The sequence below is a fragment of the Oncorhynchus tshawytscha genome, linkage group LG21 (genome assembly GCF_018296145.1).
Source record: "Oncorhynchus tshawytscha isolate Ot180627B linkage group LG21, Otsh_v2.0, whole genome shotgun sequence".
Lineage (NCBI taxonomy): Eukaryota > Metazoa > Chordata > Actinopteri > Salmoniformes > Salmonidae > Oncorhynchus > Oncorhynchus tshawytscha.
Window position 1 is genome coordinate 40,825,148 of NC_056449.1, and position 13,374 is coordinate 40,838,521.

The 13,374-nt window shown below is 29.0% G+C and overlaps 1 protein-coding gene across 2 annotated transcripts in view; it reads right to left on the reverse strand.

The window, feature by feature from the left end:
• The window catches only part of LOC112241499 (vascular endothelial growth factor receptor 3), a 241,298-nt gene that overhangs the window by 108,814 nt on the left and 119,110 nt on the right, over nt 1–13,374 (reverse strand). For both annotated transcript variants that reach the window (XR_006079602.1, XR_006079603.1), the window contains exons 7-8: nt 12,635–12,806; nt 12,352–12,469 (exon numbers count right to left, since the gene is read on the reverse strand). The gene's annotated coding sequence lies outside the window, so the exon portion shown is untranslated. The remainder of the gene's footprint in view (nt 1–12,351; nt 12,470–12,634; nt 12,807–13,374) is intronic.

Genomic DNA, 13,374 nt, shown 5'->3' on the forward strand with positions numbered 1-13,374 from the left:
AGATAGTTCATGTTCCATATAGTTAATGTTCCATATAGTTAATGTTCCATATAATTAATGTTCCATATAGTTAATGTTCCATATCAGATAGTTAATGTTCCATATAGTTAATGTTCCATATAGTTAATGTTCCATATCAGATAGTTAATGTTCCATATAGTTAATGTTCCATATCAGATAGTTAATGTTCCATATCAGATAGTTAATGTTCCATATCAGATAGTTAATGTTCCATATCAGGTAGTTAATGTTCCATATCAGATAGTTAATGTTCCATATCAGATAGTTAATGTTCCATATAGTTAATGTTCCATATAGTTAATGTTCCATATAATTAATGTTCCATATAGTTAATGTTCCATATCAGATAGTTAATGTTCCATATCAGATAGTTAATGTTCCATATCAGATAGTTAATGTTCCATATCAGATAGTTAATGTTCCATATCAGATAGTTAATGTTCCATAGCAGATAGTTAATGTTCCATATCAGATAGTTAATGTTCCATATCAGATAGTTAATGTTCCATATCAGATAGTTAATGTTCCATATAGTTCATGTTCCATATAGTTCATGTTCCATATAGTTCATGTTCCATATAGTTCATGTTCCATATAGTTCATGTTCCATATCAGGTAGTTAATGTTCCATATCAGATAGTTAATGTTCCTTATAGTTAATGTTCCATATCAGGTAGTTAATGTTCCATATAGTTAATGTTCCATGTCAGATAGTAAATGTTCCATATCAGATAGTTAATGTTCCATATCAGATAGTTAATGTTCCTTATAGTTAATGTTCCATATCAGAGAGTTAATGTTCCATATCAGATAGTTAATGTTCCAAATAGTTAATGTTCCATATAGTTAATGTTCCATATCAGATAGTTAATGTTCCATATAGTTAATGTTCCATATAGTTAATGTTCCATATAGTTAATGTTCCATATAGTTAATGTTCCATATCAGATAGTTAATGTTCCATATAGTTAATGTTCCATATCAGATAGTTCATGTTCCAGATAGTTAATGTTCCATATAGTTAATGTTCCATATAGTTAATGTTCCATATAGTTAATGTTCCATATCAGATAGTTAATGTTCCATATAGTTAATGTTCCATATCAGATAGTTAATGTTCCATATTGTTAATGTTCCATATCAGATAGTTAATGTTCCATATAGTTAATGTTCCATAAAGTTAATGTTCCATATAGTTAATGTTCCATATCAGGTAGTTAATGTTCCATATAGTTAATGTTCCATATCAGATAGTTAATGTTCCATATCAGATAGTTAATGTTCCATATAGTTAATGTTCCATATCAGATAGTTAATGTTCCATATCAGATAGTTAATGTTCCATATCAGATAGTTAATGTTCCATATCAGATAGTTAATGTTCAATATCAGATAGTTAATGTTCCATATCAGATAGTTAATGTTCCATATCAGATAGTTAATGTTCCATATAGTTAATGTTCAATATCAGATAGTTAATGTTCCATATAGTTAATGTTCCATATAGTTAATGTTCCATATAGTTAATGTTCCATATAGTTAATGTTCCATATAGTTAATGTTCCATATCAGATAGTTAATGTTCTATATCAGATAGTTAATGTTCCATATCAGATAGTTAATGTTCCATATCAGATAGTTAATGTTCCATATCAGATAGTTAATGTTCCATATCAGATAGTTAATGTTCCATATCAGATAGTTAATGTTCCATATCAGATAGTTAATGTTCAATATCAGATAGTTAATGTTCCATATCAGATAGTTAATGTTCCATATAGTTCATGTTCCATATAGTTCATGTTCCATATAGTTCATGTTCCATATAGTTCATGTTCCATATAGTTCATGTTCCATATAGTTAATGTTCCATATCAGGTAGTTAATGTTCCATATCAGATAGTTAATGTTCCTTATAGTTAATGTTCCATATCAGGTAGTTAATGTTCCATATAGTTAATGTTCCATGTCAGATAGTAAATGTTCCATATCAGATAGTTAATGTTCCATATCAGATAGTTAATGTTCCATATCAGATAGTTAATGTTCCAAATAGTTAATGTTCCATATAGTTAATGTTCCATATCAGATAGTTAATGTTCCATATAGTTAATGTTCCATATAGTTAATGTTCCATATAGTTAATGTTCCATATCAGATAGTTAATGTTCCATATAGTTAATGTTCCATATCAGATAGTTAATGTTCCAGATAGTTAATGTTCCATATAGTTAATGTTCCATATAGTTAATGTTCCATATAGTTAATGTTCCATATCAGATAGTTAATGTTCCATATAGTTAATGTTCCATATCAGATAGTTAATGTTCCATATTGTTAATGTTCCATATCAGATAGTTAATGTTCCATATAGTTAATGTTCCATAAAGTTAATGTTCCATATAGTTAATGTTCCATATCAGATAGTTAATGTTCCATATCAGATAGTTAATGTTCCATATAGTTAATGTTCCATATAGTTAATGTTCCATATCAGATAGTTAATGTTCCATATCAGATAGTTAATGTTCCATATCAGATAGTTAATGTTCCATATCAGATAGTTAATGTTCAATATCAGATAGTTAATGTTCCATATCAGATAGTTAATGTTCCATATCAGATAGTTAATGTTCCATATCAGATAGTTAATGTTCCATATCAGATAGTTAATGTTCCATATAGTTAATGTTCAATATCAGATAGTTAATGTTCCATATAGTTAATGTTCCATATAGTTAATGTTCCATATAGTTAATGTTTAATATCAGATAGTTAATGTTCCATATAGTTAATGTTCCATATAGTTAATGTTCCATATAGTTAATGTTCCATATAGTTAATGTTCCATATCAGATAGTTAATGTTCCATATCAGATAGTTAATGTTCCATATCAGATAGTTAATGTTCCTTATAGTTAATGTTCCATATCAGAGAGTTAATGTTCCATATCAGATAGTTAATGTTCCAAATAGTTAATGTTCCATATAGTTAATGTTCCATATAGTTAATGTTCCATATAGTTAATGTTCCATATAGTTAATGTTCCATATAGTTAATGTTCCATATAGTTAATGTTCCATATCAGATAGTTAATGTTCCATATAGTTAAAGTTCCATATCAGATAGTTAATGTTCCAGATAGTTAATGTTCCATATAGTTAATGTTCCATATAGTTAATGTTCCATATCAGATAGTTAATGTTCAATATCAGATAGTTAATGTTCCATATCAGATAGTTAATGTTCCATAAAGTTAATGTTCCATATCAGATAGTTAATGTTCCATATCAGATAGTTAATGTTCCATATCAGATAGTTAATGTTCCATATAGTTAATGTTCCATATCAGATAGTTAATGTTCAATATCAGGTAGTTAATGTTCCATATCAGATAGTTAATGTTCCATATAGTTAATGTTCCATATAGTTAATGTTCCATAAAGTTAATGTTCCATATAGTTAATGTTCCATATCAGGTAGTTAATGTTCCATATAGTTAATGTTCCATATCAGATAGTTAATGTTCCATATCAGATAGTTAATGTTCCATATAGTTAATGTTCCATATCAGATAGTTAATGTTCCATATCAGATAGTTAATGTTCAATATCAGATAGTTAATGTTCCATATCAGATAGTTAATGTTCCATATCAGATAGTTAATGTTCCATATCAGATAGTTAATGTTCCATATAGTTAATGTTCAATATCAGATAGTTAATGTTCCATATAGTTAATGTTCCATATAGTTAATGTTCCATATAGTTAATGTTCCATATAGTTAATGTTCCATATCAGATAGTTAATGTTCTATATCAGATAGTTAATGTTCCATATCAGATAGTTAATGTTCCATATCAGATAGTTAATGTTCCATATCAGATAGTTAATGTTCCATATCAGATAGTTAATGTTCCATATCAGATAGTTAATGTTCAATATCAGATAGTTAATGTTCCATATCAGATAGTTAATGTTCCATATAGTTCATGTTCCATATAGTTCATGTTCCATATAGTTCATGTTCCATATAGTTCATGTTCCATATAGTTCATGTTCCATATAGTTAATGTTCCATATCAGGTAGTTAATGTTCCATATCAGATAGTTAATGTTCCTTATAGTTAATGTTCCATATCAGGTAGTTAATGTTCCATATAGTTAATGTTCCATGTCAGATAGTAAATGTTCCATATCAGATAGTTAATGTTCCATATCAGATAGTTAATGTTCCTTATAGTTAATGTTCCATATCAGAGAGTTAATGTTCCATATCAGATAGTTAATGTTCCAAATAGTTAATGTTCCATATAGTTAATGTTCCATATCAGATAGTTAATGTTCCATATAGTTAATGTTCCATATAGTTAATGTTCCATATAGTTAATGTTCCATATAGTTAATGTTCCATATCAGATAGTTAATGTTCCATATAGTTAATGTTCCATATCAGATAGTTCATGTTCCAGATAGTTAATGTTCCATATAGTTAATGTTCCATATAGTTAATGTTCCATATAGCTAATGTTCCATATCAGATAGTTAATGTTCCATATAGTTAATGTTCCATATCAGATAGTTAATGTTCCATATCAGATAGTTAATATTCCATATAGTTAATGTTCCATATAGTTAATGTTCCATATAGTTAATGTTCCATATAGTTAATGTTCCATATCAGATAGTTAATGTTCCATATCAGATAGTTAATGTTCCATATCAGATAGTTAATGTTCCTTATAGTTAATGTTCCATATCAGAGAGTTAATGTTCCATATCAGATAGTTAATGTTCCAAATAGTTAATGTTCCATATAGTTAATGTTCCATATAGTTAATGTTCCATGTAGTTAATGTTCCATATCAGATAGTTAATGTTCCATATCAGATAGTTAATGTTCCATATCAGATAGTTAATGTTCCTTATAGTTAATGTTCCATATCAGAGAGTTAATGTTCCATATCAGATAGTTAATGTTCCAAATAGTTAATGTTCCATATAGTTAATGTTCCATATCAGATAGTTAATGTTCCATATAGTTAATGTTCCATATAGTTAATGTTCCATATAGTTAATGTTCCATATAGTTAATGTTCCATATCAGATAGTTAATGTTCCATATAGTTAATGTTCCATATCAGATAGTTAATGTTCCAGATAGTTAATGTTCCATATAGTTAATGTTCCATATAGTTAATGTTCCATATCAGATAGTTAATGTTCCATATAGTTAATGTTCCATATCAGATAGTTAATGTTCCATATTGTTAATGTTCCATATCAGATAGTTAATGTTCCATATAGTTAATGTTCCATAAAGTTAATGTTCCATATAGTTAATGTTCCATATCAGGTAGTTAATGTTCCATATAGTTAATGTTCCATATCAGATAGTTAATGTTCCATATAGTTAATGTTCCATATCAGATAGTTAATGTTCCATATCAGATAGTTAATGTTCCATATCAGATAGTTAATGTTCCATATCAGATAGTTAATGTTCAATATCAGATAGTTAATGTTCCATATCAGATAGTTAATGTTCCATATCAGATAGTTAATGTTCCATATCAGATAGTTAATGTTCCATATAGTTAATGTTCAATATCAGATAGTTAATGTTCCATATAGTTAATGTTCCATATAGTTAATGTTCCATATAGTTAATGTTCCATATCAGATAGTTAATGTTCTATATCAGATAGTTAATGTTCCATATCAGATAGTTAATGTTCCATATCAGATAGTTAATGTTCCATATCAGATAGTTAATGTTCCATATCAGATAGTTAATGTTCCATATCAGATAGTTAATGTTCCATATCAGATAGTTAATGTTCAATATCAGATAGTTAATGTTCCATATCAGATAGTTAATGTTCCATATAGTTCATGTTCCATATAGTTCATGTTCCATATAGTTCATGTTCCATATAGTTCATGTTCCATATAGTTCATGTTCCATATAGTTAATGTTCCATATCAGGTAGTTAATGTTCCATATCAGATACTTAATGTTCCTTATAGTTAATGTTCCATATCAGGTAGTTAATGTTCCATATAGTTAATGTTCCATGTCAGATAGTAAATGTTCCATATCAGATAGTTAATGTTCCATATCAGATAGTTAATGTTCCTTATAGTTAATGTTCCATATCAGAGAGTTAATGTTCCATATCAGATAGTTAATGTTCCAAATAGTTAATGTTCCATATAGTTAATGTTCCATATCAGATAGTTAATGTTCCATATAGTTAATGTTCCATATAGTTAATGTTCCATATAGTTAATGTTCCATATAGTTAATGTTCCATATCAGATAGTTAATGTTCCATATAGTTAATGTTCCATATCAGATAGTTAATGTTCCAGATAGTTAATGTTCCATATAGTTAATGTTCCATATAGTTAATGTTCCATATAGTTAATGTTCCATATCAGATAGTTAATGTTCCATATAGTTAATGTTCCATATCAGATAGTTAATGTTCCATATTGTTAATGTTCCATATCAGATAGTTAATGTTCCATATAGTTAATGTTCCATAAAGTTAATGTTCCATATAGTTAATGTTCCATATGAGGTAGTTAATGTTCCATATAGTTAATGTTCCATATCAGATAGTTAATGTTCCATATCAGATAGTTAATGTTCCATATAGTTAATGTTCCATATCAGATAGTTAATGTTCCATATCAGATAGTTAATGTTCCATATCAGATAGTTAATGTTCCATATAGTTAATGTTCCATATCAGATAGTTAATGTTCCATATCAGATAGTTAATGTTCCATATCAGATAGTTAATGTTCCATATAGTTAATGTTCCAGATAGTTAATGTTCCATATAGTTAATGTTCCATATAGTTAATGTTCCATATAGTTAATGTTCCATATAGTTAATGTTCAATATCAGATAGTTAATGTTCCATATAGTTAATGTTCCATATAGTTAATGTTCCATATAGTTAATGTTCCATATAGTTAATGTTTAATATCAGATAGTTAATGTTCCATATAGTTAATGTTCCATATAGTTAATGTTCCATATAGTTAATGTTCCATATAGTTAATGTTCCATATAGTTAATGTTCCATATAGTTAATGTTCCATATCAGATAGTTAATGTTCCATATCAGATAGTTAATGTTCCATATCGGATAGTTAATGTTCCATATAGTTAATGTTCCATATCAGATAGATAATGTTCCATATAGTTAATGTTCCATATCAGGTAGTTAATGTTCCATATAGTTAATGTTCCATGTAATTAATGTTCCATATAGTTAATGTTCCATATAGTTAATGTTCCATATCAGATAGTTAATGTTCCATATAGTTAATGTTCCATATAGTTAATGTTCCATATAATTAATGTTCCATATAGTTAATGTTCCATATAGTTAATGTTCCATATCAGATAGTTAATGTTCCATATAGTTAATGTTCCATATAGTTAATGTTCCATATAATTAATGTTCCATATAGTTAATGTTCCATATAGTTAATGTTCCATATCAGGTAGTTAATGTTCCATATAGTTAATGTTCCATATAGTTAATGTTCAATATAATTAATGTTCCATATCAGATAGTTAATGTTCCATATCAGATAGTTAATGTTCCATATCAGATAGTTAATGTTCAATATCAGATAGTTAATGTTCCATATAGTTAATGTTCCATATCAGATAGTTAATGTTCCATATCAGATAGTTAATGTTCCATATCAGATAGTTAATGTTCCATATCAGATAGTTAATGTTCCATATAGTTAATGTTCCATATAGTTCATGTTCCATATAGTTCATGTTCCATATAGTTAATGTTCCATATCAGGTAGTTAATGTTCCATATCAGATAGTTAATGTTCCTTATAGTTAATGTTCCATATCAGGTAGTTAATGTTCCATATCAGATAGTTAATGTTCCATATCAGATAGTTAATGTTCCATATCAGATAGTTAATGTTCCATGGCTGATAGTTAATGTTTCAGATAGTTAATGTTCCATGGCAGATAGTTAATGTTCCATATAGTTAATGTTCCATATAGTTAATGTTCCATATAGTTAATGTTCCATATCAGATAGTTAATGTTCCATATAGTTAATGTTCCATATCAGATAGTTAATGTTCAATATCAGGTAGTTAATGTTCCATATCAGATAGTTAATGTTCCATATAGTTAATGTTCCATATCAGATAGTTAATGTTCCATATCAGATAGTTAATGTTCCATATCAGATAGTTAATGTTCCATATCAGATAGTTAATGTTCCATGGCAGATAGTTAATGTTCCAGATAGTTAATGTTCCATGGCAGATAGTTAATGTTCCATATAGTTAATGTTCCATATAGTTAATGTTCCATATCAGGTAGTTAATGTTCCATATAGTTAATGTTCCATATCAGATAGTTAATGTTCAATATCAGATAGTTAATGTTCCATATCAGATAGTTAATGTTCCATATCAGATAGTTAATGTTCCATATCAGATAGTTAATGTTCCATATAGTTAATGTTCCATATCAGATAGTTAATGTTCCATATAGTTAATGTTCCATATAGTTAATGTTCCATATAATTAATGTTCCATATAGTTAATGTTCAATGTCATATAGTTAATGTTCCATATAGTTAATGTTCCATATAGTTAATGTTCCATATCAGATAGTTAATGTTCCATATAGTTAATGTTCCATATAGTTAATGTTCCATATAATTAATGTTCCATATAGTTAATGTTCCATATCAGATAGTTAATGTTCCATATAGTTAATGTTCCATATAGTTAATGTTCCATATCAGATAGTTAATGTTCCATATAGTTAATGTTCCATATCAGATAGTTAATGTTCCATATAGTTAATGTTCCATATAGTTAATGTTCCATATCAGATAGTTAATGTTCCATATAGTTAATGTTCCATATCAGATAGTTAATGTTCCATATAGTTAATGTTCCATATCAGATAGTTAATGTTCCATATCAGATAGTTAATGTTCCATATCAGATAGTTAATGTTCAATATCAGATAGTTAATGTTCCATATAGTTAATGTTCCATATAGTTAATGTTCCATATCAGATAGTTAATGTTCCATATCAGATAGTTAATGTTCCATATAGTTAATGTTCCATATCAGATAGTTAATGTTCCATATAGTTCATGTTCCATATAGTTCATGTTCCATATAGTTAATGTTCCATATCAGATAGTTAATGTTCCATATCAGATAGTTAATGTTCCATATAGTTAATGTTCCATATCAGATAGTTAATGTTCCATATCAGATAGTTAATGTTCCATATCAGATAGTTAATGTTCCATATCAGATAGTTAATGTTCAATGTCATATAGTTAATGTTCCATATAATTAATGTTCCATATAGTTAATGTTCCATATCAGGTAGTTAATGTTCCAGATAGTTAATGTTCCATATAGTTAATGTTCCATATCAGATAGTTAATGTTCCATATCAGGTAGTTAATGTTCCATATCAGATAGTTAATGTTCCATATAGTTAATGTTCCATATAGTTAATGTTCCATATAGTTAATGTTCCATATCAGATAGTTAATGTTCCATATAGTTAATGTTCCATATCAGATAGTTAATGTTCCATATAGTTAATGTTCCATATAGTTAATGTTCCATATAGTTAATGTTCCATATAGTTAATGTTCCATATAGTTAATGTTCCATATCAGATAGTTAATGTTCCATATAGTTAATGTTCCATATCAGATAGTTAATGTTCCAGATAGTTAATGTTCCATATAGTTAATGTTCCATATCAGATAGTTAATGTTCCATATAGTTAATGTTCCATATCAGATAGTTAATGTTCCATATAGTTAATGTTCCATAAAGTTAATGTTCCATATAGTTAATGTTCCATATCAGGTAGTTAATGTTCCATATAGTTAATGTTCCATATCAGATAGTTAATGTTCCATATCAGATAGTTAATGTTCCATATCAGATAGTTAATGTTCCATATCAGATAGTTAATGTTCCATATAGTTAATGTTCCATATCAGATAGTTAATGTTCCATATAGTTAATGTTCCATATAGTTAATGTTCCATATAGTTAATGTTCCATATCAGATAGTTAATGTTCCATATCAGATAGTTAATGTTCCATATAGTTAATGTTCCATATCAGATAGTTAATGTTCCATATAGTTAATGTTCCATATCAGGTAGTTAATGTTCCATATAGTTAATGTTCCATGTAATTAATGTTCCATATAGTTAATGTTCCATATAGTTAATGTTCCATATCAGATAGTTAATGTTCCATATAGTTAATGTTCCATATAGTTAATGTTCCATATCAGATAGTTAATGTTCCATATCAGATAGTTAATGTTCCATATAGTTAATGTTCCATATCAGATAGATAATGTTCCATATAGTTAATGTTCCATATCAGGTAGTTAATGTTCCATATAGTTAATGTTCCATGTAATTAATGTTCCATATAGTTAATGTTCCATATAGTTAATGTTCCATATCAGATAGTTAATGTTCCATATAGTTAATGTTCCATATAGTTAATGTTCCATATAATTAATGTTCCATATAGTTAATGTTCCATATAGTTAATGTTCCATATCAGGTAGTTAATGTTCCATATAGTTAATGTTCCATATAGTTAATGTTCAATATAATTAATGTTCCATATCAGATAGTTAATGTTCCATATCAGATAGTTAATGTTCCATATCAGATAGTTAATGTTCAATATCAGATAGTTAATGTTCCATATAGTTAATGTTCCATATCAGATAGTTAATGTTCCAGATAGTTAATGTTCCATATAGTTAATGTTCCATATAGTTAATGTTCCATATAGTTAATGTTCCATATCAGATAGTTAATGTTCCATATAGTTAATGTTCCATATCAGATAGTTAATGTTCCATATAGTTAATGTTCCATATCAGATAGTTAATGTTCCATATCAGATAGTTAATGTTCCATATCAGATAGTTAATGTTCCATATAGTTAATGTTCCATATAGTTAATGTTCCATATAGTTAATGTTCCATATAGTTAATGTTCCATATAGTTAATGTTCCATATCAGATAGTTAATGTTCCATATAGTTAATGTTCCATATCAGATAGTTAATGTTCCAGATAGTTAATGTTCCATATAGTTAATGTTCCATATAGTTAATGTTCCATATAGTTAATGTTCCATATCAGATAGTTAATGTTCCATATAGTTAATGTTCCATATCAGATAGTTAATGTTCCATATTGTTAATGTTCCATATCAGATAGTTAATGTTCAATATCAGATAGTTAATGTTCCATATAGTTAATGTTCCATATCAGATAGTTAATGTTCCATATAGTTAATGTTCCATATCAGATAGTTAATGTTCAATATCAGATAGTTAATGTTCCATATAGTTAATGTTCCATATCAGATAGTTAATGTTCCATATAGTTAATGTTCCATATAGTTAATGTTCCATATAGTTAATGTTCCATATCAGGTAGTTAATGTTCCATATAGTTAATGTTCCATATCAGATAGTTAATGTTCCATATAGTTAATGTTCCATATCAGATAGTTAATGTTCCATATCAGATAGTTAATGTTCCATGGCAGATAGTTAATGTTCCAGATAGTTAATGTTCCATATCAGATAGTTAATGTTCCATATCAGATAGTTAATGTTCCATGGCAGATAGTTAATGTTCCAGATAGTTAATGTTCCATGGCAGATAGTTAATGTTCCAGATAGTTAATGTTCCAGATAGTTAATGTTCCAGATAGTTAGTTCGTCCATGGCAGATAGTTAATGTTCCATATCAGATAGTTAATGTTCCATATAGTTAATGTTCCATATCAGGTAGTTAATGTTCCATATAGTTAATGTTCCATATCAGATAGTTAATGTTCCATATAGTTAATGTTCCATATAGTTAATGTTCCAGATAGTTAATGTTCCAGATTGTTAATGTTCCAGATAGTTAATGTTCCATATAGTTAATGTTCGATATCAGGTAGTTAATGTTCCATATAGTTAATGTTCCATATCAGATAGTTAATGTTCCATATAGTTAATGTTCCATATAGTTAATGTTCCAGATAGTTAATGTTCCAGATAGTTAATGTTCCAGATAGTTAATGTTCCATATAGTTAATGTTCCATATAGTTAATGTTCCATATAGTTAATGTTCCATATAGTTAATGTTCCATATCAGATAGTTAATGTTCAATATCAGATAGTTAATGTTCCATATCAGATAGTTAATGTTCCATGGCAGATAGTTAACCATGCCAGATGGTCTTACCACTGTATGTCAGGTCTGGGGTATGCTGACACATTGACTAACAGTTTAAAAGACTTCTGTCCTGATGTTGCCTCGACGACCGGGCCGCTCCTGTAGTCTAGGCTGATGAATGGTTTCTCTGCAACAGGACACACACACACAAACACAAACATAGGAGGGCAAAGAGGAGGTTTGTTGAAGCATACTTGCATAATAAGAAACCTTGCCAGAGACAGGAAGACTTAGGAAAGGTCTTGCAGTCTTGTGGCACACAAATGGCCCGGGTTTCAAACATAGTTCTTACCATACACTATGACTTGTGTTTCCAGATCCATTTTTTTGTCCACGCTGATGGCAGAGCAGGTGTAAGTGCCGGTGTCGGTGACGTTGACGCTTTGGATGGTCAGGATGCTGACGGCCTCCGTGAACCGAGAGAGGGAATTACGCTTGTGCACTATGCCCACTGTACTGTTCAGCTAGAGGAGAGAGAGAGAGAGAGAGAGAGAGAGAGAGAGAGATATATTGAATTGAGGGGGAGTAGAGAGAGAGATATTGAATTGAGAGAGAGGGGGAGTAGAGAGAGAGATATTGCATTGAGAGAGAGGGGGAGTAGAGAGAGATATTGAATTGAGAGAGAGAGGGGGAGTAGAGAGAGAGATATTGAATTGAGAGAGAAAGGGGGAGTAGAGAGAGAGATATTGAATTGAGAGAGAGGGGGAGTAGAGAGAGATATATTGAATTGAGAGAGAGGGGGAGTAGAGAGAGAGATATTGAATTGAGAGAGAGGGAGTAGAGAGAGATATTGAATTGAGAGAGAGAGGGGGAGTAGAGAGAGATATTGAATTGAGAGAGAGAGGGGGAGTAGAGAGAGATATATTGAATTGAGAGAGAGGGGGAGTAGAGAGAGAGAGACAGAGAGGGGGAGTAGAGAGAGAGAGACAGAGAGGGGGAGTAGAGAGAGAGAGAGAGAGGGGGAGTAGAGAGAAAGAGAGAGAGAGAGGGGAGTAGAGAGAGAGGGGGAGTAGAGAGAGAGGAGGAGTAGAG